The following is a 12,827-nucleotide window of genomic DNA, read 5'->3' as shown; positions in this document are numbered from 1 at the left end:
AAAAGTATTTTCCCTTCTCTACTTATAATACTCTATGGGCAGTTCCCTGCCCCAGGCTGTTCCCCCGCCGCAGCAATACGCATTAGCTGTTAATCCCAAGGAGCTCTGTTAATGAAAAACCAGATCATGTTAGCAACACTCAGTCAGCCAGTTTGTTGGTTTTATTATCGCTTTCCTCTGAAGCCATCAACCCATTCAAAAGAATAAAACAAAGCCTACTACTGGAAAGTTTGGAGTGTCTTGATAGTATTTGTAAATGTGCACTATAATGGACAATCGTTATTGACTCTGTGATGACATCTAACTACATACATCATATAGATGGACCTGTGATACGGCAAGGAGTGGAATATGCCTATCATCCAAGCTGCAAAGTCCTTAGGAATTAAAATGCAGGAGAAGTATCTAGAAAAAGTATGGCTCCCAATTGACTAAGAATTGCCTATATCCTATTATCTTTGTTACCTTGTCTCACACCCCTCGCTCCAGCCTGCTTGTTCGTCCACCTTATATGTCTTTAGCCTGTAAACTCCTTTTGGGCAGGACTATCATGTACTAGGTGTTTGTACAGCACCTGGCACAACGGGGGCAGGTTGGATTTTAGGAATTACTGCAATATAACTGTTACTAATACTGCATGGTAATATAACTGTTACTAATACTGCATGGTGGTAAGGAACCTAATGTAGTGTGGGTGACAAGCTCCCAAGAATGGTTAATGAAGTATTAGCTGGGCTGATGAAGGAGGACAGGATGGTAAAGAGAATGGCACAGTCATGGCAATTCCTTTTTCTCCCCTGGCACAGAATGCCTGGGAGGGGAAGGGTGAGTTGTGATAGATTCTCATATGCTACAATGAGGCATACAGTTCTGTGCACACGGAGAAGGAAGAGGTAAGGTTACATGGAGCGGACGCATGCCAGCCCCTTGGCAGAACTGCTTTAGGACTTGGTTTCTCATTGAACCTCATTGTTCTTCTCTGATTGTCAAACAATGTGGTTCTGTTTCTCTCCATGAATGTAACTCCTTGTGGGTAACTGCAGTTTTGTTGATTCTTTATGTAACCCTTTGGGACTGGCTGATGTTTGTCACAGCACACTAGTCTGTGATTGTTCTCCAGTTCTCAAGAACAGCTGAGATAGTCAGGTAGCATCTGGATTGTTAGCACAATGTATAGTTGGGGTAAACTAAGGTAGGGCTATGAAATAACTGGGCTATTGTTGCAGTAGGAACTGTGCAATGCGGGACAGCGATTTAAGTCCTCATTTCACCTCTCCAGGGATGCACACTGTGCCCTTCTTTAGTTTGTCAGCACAAAATTACACATTATAGCAATTGCAGGCTGGCTTTGGGTTTAACTAGTGAAGTTCTTACAAACAGCCTCTACATGAAATGCGTGGAGGGGAGATCATTGTATTTTTGTTACAGAGATAACAGGTCATTACACACAAATAGCACAACGTGGTTCCTCGTAGCAAGCTGGCCTGTTAGTGCTCCCTTTCACCAAAATAAGCAGCTTGGAAGAATGAATAAAAATGCACAATATGAGCATTTATTTTGTTGGAAGAGAAGAATTGGAGGCAGGGGACCCTGCTATCTGTTCTAACATGCCTGCCCCTTTAAAAGTTTTGCTCTAGCTTAATCCTTCCTTCCCACTTTTTCATCAGACCCCTTAATCCCCTCTATCTCCAGCAGCCAACCTTGCTCCCTCTTGAGCTCCTTTATTACATCTCAGGTACTTTCCCTGTTGTTCCAAATGTTTATTACCCTTTGACTGAAGCAGATCTGCCTGAGTTCCCTGCTTCATGCTGAGTTTCTAATTTGTGTCCCTAGTGGTTCAGTTCCTTCACCCCAGTGAACAACTTAGCTGAGTAGGTTTATAAATAGTCATTTCTAAAAGAATCGGGGGAGGAAATAACCACATTGAAGAGGCCTCTGCAGAAGTTTTTAAACTCCTTCATAATGTTGACTCTTCAGCCTCAGAAAGGATGGATGTCTGGGTTGTAAGGCACTGAACTAGGACCCTGGTTCAAGTCTTAGTTCTGCCACAAACTTCCTGTGTGACCTTGGATAAATCACTTAATTTCTCTCTGCCTCAGCTCCCCATTTGTTCTATCCTTTTCCCCACCATTTGTCTTGTCTATTTATATTGTAAGCTGTGTTGGGAGCAGGGACCATCTATCGGTATCTGTGTGTAGTTCAGGATCCACTACAAGGGGGCCCTGCTGCTGGTCAGGGCCTCTACCTGCTATTGGAATACAAATAATATTAAAGACTTATCTTTATTGCCCTAGTTGCAATGCAGTAACATTCTTCTTTTAGGACAGCGACCATCCCTAGGTCTGGTCTACACTGCTCCTTTAAGTTGATGTAATTTACTTCACTCATGGGTGTAAAAATGATACTCCCATATGATTCAAGTTACATAGACTTAAAGTGGTGTCCACACTGCTATGTCGGCGAGAGAGCACCCTCCTGTCAACATAGCGCGTCTTCACCAAACGTACAACATCAGCACCAATGTAGCACAGTAGTGAAGACAAGCCGTTAATACCCTGCTAGGGGAGTTAAAAGGATGATGGTACTTCCAGAGAACTCGTTGCTTCCAAGCCTTCTCCTCTAGATTGAGGTGAGATTATGAAGTCAGCTTCTGACTAAAGTGGTCAGCTCATTGTGTCCCTTGTCATACAGAGGGGACAGGACACAATTCTACAGAATACAAAAGTCATTCTTTATTGTGGCTATAGGACACCGATGGACCCTGTAGTTCTGTCCGTCTCAAGACTCAAACACTATTACTCCAAATGAAACCCTGGAAATCTTATTTCCAAAAACCTCCCACAAAACATTTATGTGTAGTGGGTGAGATAGTTCGGGAAGGGAATATCCTATGCCTTTTCCAGTTGTAATCTTTTCCCTACTTGTACAGAACGCATTCATGGCCACCTTTGTGTGCTGCTTGTAAGCCAGTTTTCTATCCAATTCCTGTCTTATGACTTTTCAATGATTCTGGGCCAGATCCACATTCTGCAATATGGAGTGTACTGGTGGGAGAGGGCATCATGTAACCAGTTACATCTCCTTATTTTCTGCCCAATCCTGACTCCCAGTCCAGTGCTCTACCCACTGCACCAAACTGCCTAGCAACAAATGAGAGAGAAAATACTACTAAGTTGGAGCACTGACCTGCAAACACTTACTACTGTAGGTAGGCTCACTGACTTGAGCAGTGCACCCACCTGTAGGTTTTTATTGCTGGGGAATTCAGCCAAAAACAGTGATTTCTACCTAGTATGGCCTCCCTGAGCCTACTCACAGTAATAGGTAGAGCTGCTCAAAATTTTTTTTGATGAAACTTCATGTCCAAAATTGCCATTTTACTGAAATCAAAGCTTTCAGTGGGAATGTGTTGTTTTTGAGGAAATTTTCTTTGGAAAAAATTGAAATGAAGCATTTTAAATTTAAAAAAAATCCATTATAAATATAAAGTCAAAAGTTGGATTTAAATGTTTGGATTTGGTCAAAATAGAATGATGTTCCAATCAACCCGCATTTTTTTTGAAAATTCCATCTTGCAGAAAATTGATTTTTGTTTTTATATCAATTTGGAATGAAAACCAATGCTGAAATCACAAATATTTTTGCAGAAGGAGAGTTCTGTTTTTCGACCAGCTCTTCTACTGGCACGATGCCTTGTGGTGGTCCTTGCGAGATCAGTTCCATAATTCAGTTTGGCCTTCCCAGAGCAGTTACATGGAGAGGTTATCCGTGGACTGCACTTTGGGATTCCACAGACTGTCCCTTGGGCACCTTTGATTACTGACAATCACCTTCCTAGCATATCCAGGAGATTTAGAGCAACAGGTTCCCCTCCTCCCCCGTTTAATCTTTTATTTCAATCCAGATAAGTCTATCTTGCCTCAGTCAATATGCAGAGAAAGGAATACACAAATCATGGAAGCTAATAAGGCACTTTCTGGATGCAAGGGCAGACTTATGAAATCTGAGAGCTCTGCAGCTTCTCTCTTATTAGGATGATGCGTCAGTACACATTTGTTCCAGTCATACAGTTTAAAATGAACAGATTATAGTTACCAGCACGGTGACCTGTTGAACGGGTTTATGACATTGCTTTTATGGCTGTCCAGTTTCTTCACTGTAAATAACTTTCCATTGCTTAGTCCAAAGCGACTTCTGCTACTGAAAACGGGGTTGAAGGCATTTGTAAGAACACTTCTCATCATACATTCTGCTTATGTCTTAAGCCATGACTACATTGCAAAACATACCCATTGCCAGACACACAGTGGATCTGTTTCTGTATTGCCCTGCTTCTTGTGCAGTCATTTACACCAGTGCAAAGTGGGTGTAAAACACTACCAGATCAGAATGGGGCAACAGAGCACTATCGGGACATGTAAATGGCTTCCATATTTGATCCCTGCTTAGTGGCACACAGAAAGGACACCAGATAGACTCCTAAGTAGTGACTGGTGTATTATGGGACAGTAGCGGGAGGGGGAAACAATGGGCCAGGGGTTAGGATGCTAACTTGGAACATGGGAAACCTGACTTCACTGCCATGCTTTCCCATAGTCTCTCCATATGGCCTTTAGCAAGTCACTTAGGCCCAGCTCCACAAAGGGTACATCTACACAACAACTAGCCACCCACGGCTGGCCCATGCCAGTCGACTTGGGCTCACAGAGCAGTTTCGTGGCTAGACTTCTGGGCTCAGGCTGGAGCCTGGGCTCTAGGACCCTACGAGGGTCCCAGAGGTCAGGCTGCAGCCGGAGCCTGGAAGTCTACACAGCCATTAAACAACAGCACAGCCTGAGCCCAAGTTGGCTGGCATGGTCCAGCTGCAGGTGTTTAGCAGCTGCCTAGATGTACCCAAAAGGACCTAGGCAGGTTATAGATATGCTAGGGGAAATGAACATTATGTCATATTTCATTAGAGTAGACAAGTCTTTCTAGAAGAAGGCTGCTTGTCTGTCTCTGCACCCCTTCTTCTCAACTAGTTAATGAAAAGTGTTACATAAGAGCTAAGTATTTTCTACAGGCTAGAAAGCCTCTCAACTGAGAAGAAAAACAGTAGAACTGGGTTTTACTCATCACCATGTGTAGTGATTACTCGGCGAAATGGCTCTCCACAAGCCAGTTCCTTTGCATGCTTGTGTGTTTGCCCCTAGCTTACATAAACTGTGGGGCTTTTGGCATCAAGGCTCTGACTGGAGGGGACTGCTCTATAATGTGTTTCCAAGGCAGGAAATAATTTCACACCTTTTCCTAAGGGCTGCTCAGCTGCAGGTAGTGTGTGTTACAGCTCAAGGGAGTGCTGATTAGAGCTCATTATAATTTGATTGATCTGTGTTGGACTTAATTGCCTAACAGAAGTCACACTGTCCTTTTGGGCTGGAGATTTTGTTTCTGTGTGTTTCAGATTCAGTCACCACTGCAGGGATAAATAGGAAGCAATCTTTCAGATACACACTCATTGTATCTTCAAATCACTCCTTCTGGCAGGATTGCTCTGTCCTAGAGTGTTACAATGCAAATGTTAGAGTGAAATCATTAAAGAGAGGACTTCTAGATAAAGCCAAGCCAGGAATAATAGCAACTCATACTGCAGAACAATGTTTACTAAGTAGTTGTAGGTGTGGGACAGAGATAAGTGGGTGGGATCTGCAAGAAACTTGGCCACATCCTCCTAATATTAAACAACTCTGCTGGCTCCCTATTAATTGCAGGAACCCTTCAAGCAGCCCTCTTGGGGCATAATTCTCCAGTGCCTTGTATCTTGTGTTAGTTACACCTCTGCAAATGGAGTGTAAAAGCTATAAGACTCCACCCAGCTGTAGCTCACGAAAGCTTATGCTCAAATAAATTGGTTAGTCTCTAAGGGTATGTCTACACTACAGAATAAGGTCGAATTTATAGAAGTCGGTTTTTTAGAAATCGGTTTTATAAATTCGAGTGTGTGTGTCCCCACAGTAAATGCTCTAAGTGCATTAAGTGCATTAACTCGGCGGAGCGCTTCCACAGTACCGAGGCAAGCGTCGACTTCCGGAGCGTTGCACTGTGGGTAGCTATCCCACAGTTCCCGCAGTCTCCGCTGCCCATTGGAATTCTGGGTTGAGATCCCAATGCCTGATGGGGCTAAAACATTGTCGCGGGTGGTTCTGGGTACATATCGTCAGCCTCCCGTTCCCTCCCTCCCCCCGTGAAAGCAAGGGCAGACAATCATTTCGCGCCTTTTTTCCTGAGTTACCTGTGCAGACGCCATACCATGGCAAGCATGGAGCCCGCTCAGGTAACCGTCACCCTATGTCTCCTGGGTGCTGGCAGACGCGGTACGGCATTGCTACACAGTAGCAGCAACCCCTTGCCTTGTGGCAGCAGACGGTACAGTACGACTGGTAGCCGTCATCGTCATGTCTGAGGTGCTCCTGGTCGCCTCTGTGAGGTCGATCAGGAGCGCCTGGGCAGACATGGGCACAGGGACTAAATTTGGAGTGACTTGACCAGGTCATTCTCTTTAGTCCTGCAGTCAGTCCTATTGAACCGTCTTATGGTGAGCGGGCAGGCGATACGGACTGCTAGCAGTCGTGCTGTACCATCTTCTGCCGAGCAGTCATGAGATGTGGATGGCATGCAGTCCGTCTGCTGCCAGCCAAAGATGTAAAAGATAGATGGAGTGGGTCAAAACAAGAAATAGACCAGATTTGTTTTGTACTCATTTGCTTCCCCCCCCTCCCCTGTCTAGGGGACTCATTCTTCTAGATCACACTGCAGTCAAGGTGCAGCGAGGTAAATCTAGCCATGTATCAATCAGAGGCCAGGCTAACCTTCTTGCTCCAATAAGGACAATAACTTAGGTGCACCATTTCTTATTGGAACCCTCTGTGAAGTCCTGCCTGAAATACTCCTTGATGTAAAGCCACCCCCTTTGTTGATTTTAGCTCCCTGAAGCCAACCCTGTAAGCGCCCCTCCCAGCGTCAGAGCAATGGCAAACAATCGGGCATCTGAGAGTGCTGTCCAGAGCAGTCACAATGGAGCACTCTGATGGGGCTAAAACATTGTCGCGGGTGGTTCTGGGTACGTGTCGTCAGGCCCCCGTTCCCTCCCTCCCTCCGTGAAAGCAAGGGCAGACAATCATTTCGCGCCTTTTTTCCTGAGTTACCTGTGCAGACGCCATACCACAGTAAGCATGGAGCCCGCTCAGGTAACCGTCACCCTATGTCTCCTGGGTGCTGGCAGACGCGGTACGGCTTTGCTGCACAGTAGCAGCAACCCCTTGCCTTCTGGCAGCAGACGGTGCAATACGATTGGTAGTCGTCCTCATCGTGTCCGAGGTGCTCCTGGCCGCGTCGGCTGGGAGCGCCTGGGCAGACATGGGCGCAGGGACTAAATTTGGAGTGACTTGACCAGGTCATTCTCTTTAGTCCTGCAGTCAGTCCTATTGAACCGTCTTATGGTGAGCAGGCAGGCGATACGGACTGCTAGCAGTCGTACTGTACCATCTTCTGCCAGGCAGGCAAGAGATGAGGATTGCTAGCAGTCGTATTGCACCATCTTCTGCCAGGCAGGCAAGAGATGGGGATGGCTAGCAGGCGTACTGTACCATCTTCTGCCAAGCAGCCATGAGATGTGGATGGCATGCAGTCCTTCTGCACCGTCTGCTGCCAGCCAAAGATGTAAAAGATAGATGGAGTGGGTCAAAACAAGAAATAGACCAGATTTGTTTTGTACTCATTTGCCTCCTCCCCTGTCTAGGGGACTCATTCCTCTAGGTCACACTGCAGTCACTCACAGAGAAGGTGCAGCGAGGTAAATCTAGCCATGTATCAATCAGAGGCCAGGCTAACCTCCTTGTTCCAATAACAACGATAACTTAGGTGCACCATTTCTTATTGGAACCCTCCGTGCAGTCCTGCCTGAAATACTCCTTGATGTACAGGCACCCCCTTTGTTGATTTTAGCTCCCTGAAGCCAACCCTGTAAGCCGTGTCGTCAGTCGCCCCTCCCTCCGTCAGAGCAACGGCAGACAATCGTTCCGCGCCTTTTTTCTGTGCGGACGCCATACCACGGCAAGCATGGAGCCCGCTCAGCTCACTTTGGCAATTAGGAGCACATTAACCACCACACGCATTATTCAGCAGTATATGCAGCACCAGAACATGGCAACGCGATACCGGGCGAGGAGGCGACGTCAGCGCGGTCCCGTGAGTGATCAGGACATGGACACAGATTTCTCTGAAAGCATGGGCCCTGACAATGCATGCATCATGGTGCTAATGGGGCAGGTTCATGCTGTGGAACGCCGATTCTGGGCTCGGGAAACAAGCACAGACTGGTGGGACCGCATAGTGTTGCAGGTCTGGGACGATTCCCAGTGGCTGCGAAACTTTCGCATGCGTAAGGGCACTTTCATGGAACTTTGTGACTTGCTTTCCCCTGTCCTGAAGCGCATGAATACCAAGATGAGAGCAGCCCTCACAGTTGAGAAGCGAGTGGCGATAGCCCTGTGGAAGCTTGCAACGCCAGACAGCTACCGGTCAGTTGGGAATCAATTTGGAGTGGGCAAATCTACTGTGGGGGCTGCTGTGATGCAAGTAGCCCACGCAATCAAAGATCTGCTGATATCAAGGGTAGTGACCCTGGGAAATGTGCAGGTCATAGTGGATGGCTTTGCTGCAATGGGATTCCCTAACTGTGGTGGGGCCATAGACGGAACCCATATCCCTATCTTGGCACCGGAGCACCAAGCCGCCGAGTACATAAACCGCAAGGGGTACTTTTCGATAGTGCTGCAAGCTCTGGTGGATCACAAGGGACGTTTCACCAACATCAACGTGGGATGGCCGGGAAAGGTGCATGATGCTCGCATCTTCAGGAACTCTGGTCTGTTTCAAAAGCTGCAGGAAGGGACTTTATTCCCAGACCAGAAAATAACTGTTGGGGATGTTGAAATGCCTATATGTATCCTTGGGGACCCAGCCTACCCCTTAATGCCATGGCTCATGAAGCCGTACACAGGCAGCCTGGACAGTGGTCAGGAGCTGTTCAACTACAGGCTGAGCAAGTGCAGAATGGTGGTAGAATGTGCATTTGGACGTTTAAAGGCGCGCTGGCGCAGTTTACTGACTCGCTTAGACCTCAGCGAAACCAATATTCCCACTGTTATTACTGCTTGCTGTGTGCTCCACAATATCTGTGAGAGTAAGGGGGAGACGTTTATGGCGGGGTGGGAGGTTGAGGCAAATCGCCTGGCTGCTGGTTACGCGCAGCCAGACACCAGGGCGGTTAGAAGAGCACAGGAGGGCGCGGTACGCATCAGAGAAGCTTTGAAAAACAGTTTCATGACTGGCCAGGCTACGGTGTAAAAGTTCTGTTTGTTTCTCCTTGATGAACCCCCCCGCCCCTTGGTTCACTCTACTTCCCTGTAAGCTAACCACCCTCCCCTCCTCCCTTTAATCATTGCTTGCAGAGCCAATAAAGTCATTGCTGCTTCACAGTCATGCATTCGTTATTCATTCATCACACAAATAGGGGGATGACTACCAAGGTATCCCAGGAGGGGTGGTGGAGGAGGGAAGGAAAATGCCACACAGCACTTTAAGCACAGCACTTTAAAAGTTTACAACTTTAAAATTTATTGAATGACAGCCTTCTTTTTTTTGGGCAATCCTCTGTGGGGGAGTGGCTGGTTGGCCGGAGGCCTCCCCACCGTGTTCTTGGGCGTCTGGGTGAGGAGGCTATGGAACTTGGGGAGGAGGGCGGTTGGTTACAGAGGGGCTGCAGTGGCAGTCTGTGCTCCAGCTGCCTTTGCTGCAGCTCAACCATACACTGGAGCATACTGGTTTGGTCCTGCAGCAGCCTCAGCATTGAATCCTGCCTCCTCTCATCACGCTGCCGCCACATTTGAGCTTCAGCCCTGTCTTCAGCCCGCCACTTACTCTCTTCAGCCCGCCACTTACTCTCTTCAGCCCTCCACCTCTCCTCCCGGTCATTTTGTGCTTTCCTGCACTCTGACATTATTTGCCTCCACGCATTCGTCTGTGCTCTGTCAGTGTGGGAGGACAGCATGAGCTCGGAGAACATTTCATCGCGAGTGCGTTTTTTTTTCTTTCTAAGCTTCACTAGCCTCTGGGAAGGAGAAGATCCTGTGATCATTGAAACACATGCAGCTGGTGGAGAAAAAAAAAGGGACAGCGGTATTTAAAAAGACACATTTTATAAAACAGTGGCTACACTCTTTCAGGGTAAACCTTGAAAGTTAACATTACATACATAGCACATGTGCTTTCGTTACAAGGTCGCATTTTGCCTCCTCCCACCGCGTGAACGGATTTTGGTTGAATGCCAGCAAACATACACTGCAATGCTTTGTTCTACAGTGATTCCCCAGTACGTGTTGCTGGCCTGGAGTGGTAAAGTGTCCTACCATGAAGGACGAAATAAGGCTGCCTTATAACCTTTTGCAAAGGCAGAACCGCAAATGCCAGGGCAAAGTAATCCTTTCACATGCTTGCTTTTAAACCATGTATAGCATTTTAAAAGGTACACTCACCAGAGGTCCCTTCTCCGCCTGCTGAGTCCAGGAGGCAGCCTTGGGTGGGTTCGGGGGGTACTGGCTCCAGGTCTAGGGTGAGAAACAGTTCCTGGCTGTCGGGAAAACCGGTTTCTCCGCTTGCTTGCTGTGAGCTATCTACAACCTCCTCCTCATCATCTTCTTCGTCCCCAAAACCTACTTCTGTATTGCCTCCATCTCCATTGAAGGAGTCAAACAACACGGCTGGGGTAGTGGTGGCTGAACCCCCTAAAATGGCATGCAGCTCATCATAGAAGCGGCATGTTTGGGGCTCTGACCCAGAGCGGCCGTTCGCCTCTCTGGTTTTCTGGTAGGCTTGCCTCAGCTCCTTCAGTTTCACGCGGCACTGCTTCGGGTCCCTGTTATGGCCTCTGTCCTTCATGCCCTGGGAGATTTTCAGAAAGGTTTTGGCATTTCGAAAACTGGAACGGAGTTCTGATAGCACGGATTCCTCTCCCCAAACAGCGATCAGATCCCGTACCTCCCGTTCAGTCCATGCTGGAGCTCTTTTGCGATTCTGGGACTCCATCATGGTCACCTCTGCTGATGAGCTCTGCATGGTCACCTGCAGCTTGCCACGCTGGCCAAACAGGAAATGAGATTCAAAAGTTCGCGGTTCTTTTCCTGTCTACCTGGCCAGTGCATCTGAGTTGAGAGCGCTGTCCAGAGCGGTCAGAATGGAGCACTCTGGGATAGCTCCCGGAGGCCAATACCATCGAATTGTGTCCACAGTACCCCAAATTCGAGCCGGCAACGTCGATTTAAGCGCTAATCCACTTGTCAGGGGTGGAGTAAGGAAATCGATTTTAAGAGCCCTTTAAGTCGAAATAAAGGGCTTCATTGTGTGGACGGGTGCAGGTTTAAATCGATTTAACGCTGCTAAATTCGATCTAAAGTCCTAGTGTAGACCAGGGCTAAGGTGCCACTAGTACTCCTTTTCTTTTTACTATGTTCTATAGTAACTACTGCAAAATGCTTGTAGCTGGGAAGGCTTCTGAATCATTCCTGTACAATAGGGTTGTATTTTTTTAAAATCATCCTTGATTTGGGAACTTCACTTTAATTGATGCGGGGGGTGGCGGGGGAGGAAGACGAATCTGTTCTAAACTGAGAAACAGAGTTCCTACAAGTCTTGGTCATGAGTCCCATGAAAATGAAATTATGATTATTAATAATGGCACTTAGCTTGTACTTGAGGGAAGGGACCATCCTTCTGTTTGTAAGGCGCCTAACACAACGGGGGCCCGGCCCAGGACTAGGGCTCTTTGGCATTACGGGAATAATAATCCAAATAGTTGCACTTTATACCTTTGTAAAAGACTACACAGGGTCCATGACAATGGTAAATCCATGTTGTTGTGCCAGTCTCATTCATGGCCCTTCACTTTCTCTCTCCCCCGCTTTTTCTTCCCATTGCTCACAGATGCCAATTGTCTATCATCTCCCCCAAGCCCTACCCACACTATTTCTCCAAAAGCACATTGGGCCAACTCAGTCCAGACATAAGCTTTCACAACACCCTGCAATGGAGTTGTATCCACTTTATACCAAGGCTAAACTCAGTCTTGTGTGTCTAATGTATTTCGGTGGAGTTAAAGGAACATCCTTATTTTTTCTCCCCACGTGTCCTTATTTATAGCTTTAATGTTGTCAGGTGTGAGACTCTACTCATTCAGCATCTGCCTCGCCCATCTCCCTTGATATAAATCTTTCTGCCACTGATTTGTAAGCTTTCTTCTGAAGAGCTCCTGCTGTCAGGAACAGCTTTCCTGTATCTCTCTGCCTCATCAACTCTCCCTCTCATTTCTTTTCTCCTTTGTCTATTTCTCTCTCCTTCAATTACTATTTTATCACAAACGGTAGAAGATTTAACTCTACTCAAGGATACAGTTTATGCAAAAGATGCAATACAACCATTAAGTGGCATAAGGTGTGGTTTCTGCTTTAAAAAACACCCAAAACCCCACAATCCTGAGTTGCTGAATAAGATTTTTTTTTTTTCCTGTGTGCCTTACTGCAATGGCATATTCTGTACTGCGCCATTGGTCACAGTCTTCAGACAAGGCACAAAAGGAACTCAAATAAATGAACAATGTGGTAGCAGAGATAAAAGGCATAATCATAAGTGGAAATTTGTGTTTTTTTAAAAAAGAAACAAACAAAACTTCCTGCAACGTTTAAAGTAGTGCCAGGTAAATAAAAAACACAATACAAAATGATTCAGGAGTTCTA

Source organism: Caretta caretta, chromosome 1 (assembly GCF_965140235.1).
Source record: "Caretta caretta isolate rCarCar2 chromosome 1, rCarCar1.hap1, whole genome shotgun sequence".
NCBI lineage: Eukaryota > Metazoa > Chordata > Testudines > Cheloniidae > Caretta > Caretta caretta.
This window is presented reverse-complemented; position numbering follows the sequence as displayed.